Genomic DNA, 3,045 nt, shown 5'->3' on the forward strand with positions numbered 1-3,045 from the left:
ACTTGGATGGCATTTGCTGTAGTAACAATTTTATTTTCAATATCCCTATTAGGCATAACTTTCGATTTCAAAAGATCAACATCGGAGGCAAGACTATCAACTCTAGAAACAAGAATATCAATTTTATTGAGCTTTTCCTCAACAGATTTGTTAAAGGCAGTTTGTGTACTAATAAATTCTTTAAGCATGGCTTCAAGTCCAGGGGGTGTATTCCTATTATTGTTGTAAGAATTCCCATAAGAATTAGCATAACCGTTACCATTATTATAAGGATATGGCCTATAGTTATTACTAAAATTGTTCCGATAAGCATTGTTGTTGAAATTATTATTTTTAATGAAGTTTACATCAACATGTTCTTCTTGGGCAACCAATGAAGCTAATGGAACATTATTAGGATCAACATTAGTCCTATCATTCGCAAGCATAGACATAATAGCATCAACCTTATCATTCAAGGAAGAGGATTCTTCAACGGAATTTACCTTCTTACCTTGTGGAGCTCTTTCCGTGTGCCATTCGAGTAATTAATCATCATATTATCAAGAAGCTTTGTTGCTTCACCAAGAGTGATGGACATAAAGGTACCTCCAGCAGCTGAATCCAATAAATTCCGCGAAGAAAAATTTAGTCCTGCATAGAAGGTTTGAATGATCATCCAAGTAGTCGAGTCCATGGGTTGGGCAATTTTTAACCAAAGATTTCATTCTTTCCCAAGCTTGAGCAACATGTTCATTATCCAATTGTTTAAAATTCATTATGCTACTCCTCAAAGATATAATTTTAGCAGGGGGATAATATCTACCAATAAAAGCATCCTTGCATTTAGTCCATGAATCAATACTATTCTTAGGCGAGAGATAGCAACCAATCTTTAGCTCTTCCTCTTAATGAGAAAGGAAACAATTTTAATTTTATAATGTCACCATCTACATCTTTATACTTTTGCATTTCACATAGTTCAACAAAATTATTGAGATGGGCAGCGACATCATCGGAACTAACACCGAGAAAATTGCTCTCGCATAACAAGATTAAGTAAAGCAGGTTTAATTTCAAAGAATTCTGCTGTAGTAGCAGAGTGGAGCAATAGGTGTGCATAGGAAATTATTATTTGTGCTAGTGAAGTCACACAACTTAGTATTTTCGGGGTTGGCCATTTTAGCGGTAGTAAATAAAGCAAACTAGATAAAGTAAATGCAAGTAAACTAATTTTTTTGTGTTTTCGATATAGCAAACAAGATAGCAAATAAAGTAAAACTAGCAACTAATTTTTTTGTGTTTTGATATAAGTGCAGCAAACAAAGTAGTAAATAAAATAAAGCAAGACAAAAACAAAGTAAAGAGATTGAGAAGTGGAGACTCCCCTTGCGGCGTGTCTTGATCTCCCGGCAACGGCGCCGGAAAAAGAGCTTGATGGCGTGTATTTCACACGTTCGTTGGGCAACCCCAAGAGGAAGGTATGATGCGCACAGCAGCAAGTTTTCCCTCGAGAAAGAAACCAAGGTTTATCGAACCAGGAGGAGCCAAGAAGCACGTTGAAGGTTGATGGCGGCGGGATGTAGTGCGGCGCAACACCGAGAGATTCCGGCGCCAACGTGGAACCTGCACAACACAACCAAAGTACTTTGCCCCAACGAAACGGTGAGGTTGTCAATCTCACCGAGCTTGCTTGTAACAAAGGATTAACCGTATTGTGTGGAAGATGATTGTTTGCGGTGAAAACGGTAAAAACAAGTATTGCGCGAGATTTGTATTTCGGTATTAAAGAATGGACCGGGGTCCACGAGTTCACTAGAGGTGTCTCTCCCATAAGATAAAAGCATGTTGGGTGAACAAATTACGGTCGGGCAATTGACAAATAGAGAGGGCATAACAATGCACATACATGACATGATAAGTATAGTGAGATTTAATTGGGCATTACGACAAAGTACATAGACCGCCATCCAAGCTGCATCTATGCCTAAAAAGTCCACCTTCGGGTTATCATCCGAATCCCCTCCGGTATTAAGTTGCAAAGCAACAGACAATTGCATTAAGTATGGTGCGTAATGTAATCAACAACTACATCCTCGGACATAGCGCCAATGTTTTATCCCTAGTGGCAACAGACACAACACAACCTTAGAACTTTCACATCCTTGTCCCGAGTGTCAATGCGGGCATGAACCCACTATCGAGCATAAATACTCCCTCTTGGAGTTAAAAGCAAAAACTTGGCCGAGCCTCTACTAGTAACGGAGAGCATGCAAGATCATAAACAACACATATGTAATAACTTGATAATTAACATGACATGGTATTCTCTATCCATCGGATCCCGACAAACACAACATATAGAATTACGGATAGATGATCTTGATCATGTTAGGCAGCTCACAAGATCCGACAATGAAGCACAATGAGGAGAAGACAACCATCTAGCTACTGCTATGGACCCATAGTCCAGGGGTGAACTACTCACTCATCACTCCGGAGGCGACCATGGCGGTGTAGAGTCCTCCGGGAGATGAATCCCCTCTCCGGCGGGGTGCCGGAGGAGATCTCCGAGAATCCCCCGAGATGGGATCGGCGGCGGCGGCGTCTCGGTGAGGTTTTCCGTATCGTGGTTTTTCGCCTCGGGGGTTTCGCGACGGAGGCTTTAAGTAGGCGGAAGGGCGAGTCGGGGGCCGACGAGGGGCCCACACCATAGGGCGGCGCGGGCCCCCTTGGCCGCGCCGCCTTGTGGTGTCGCCACCTCGTGGCCCCACTTCGTATGCTCTTCGGTCTTCGGAAGCTCCGGTGGAAAAATAGGCCCACGGGTCTTCGTTTCGTCCAATTCCGAGAATATTTCGTTACTAGGATTTACTGAAACCAAAAACAGCGAGAAAACGAGAGCGGCACTTCGGCATCTTGTTAATAGGTTAGTTCCGGAAAATGCACGAATATGACATAAAGTGTGCATAAAACATGTAGGTATCATCAATAATATGGCATAGAACATAAGAAATTATCGATACGTCGGAGACGTATCGGACGCCATTGGTTATCTTCGGGACTCTT

The sequence above is a fragment of the Lolium rigidum genome, chromosome 7 (assembly GCF_022539505.1).
Source record: "Lolium rigidum isolate FL_2022 chromosome 7, APGP_CSIRO_Lrig_0.1, whole genome shotgun sequence".
NCBI lineage: Eukaryota > Viridiplantae > Streptophyta > Magnoliopsida > Poales > Poaceae > Lolium > Lolium rigidum.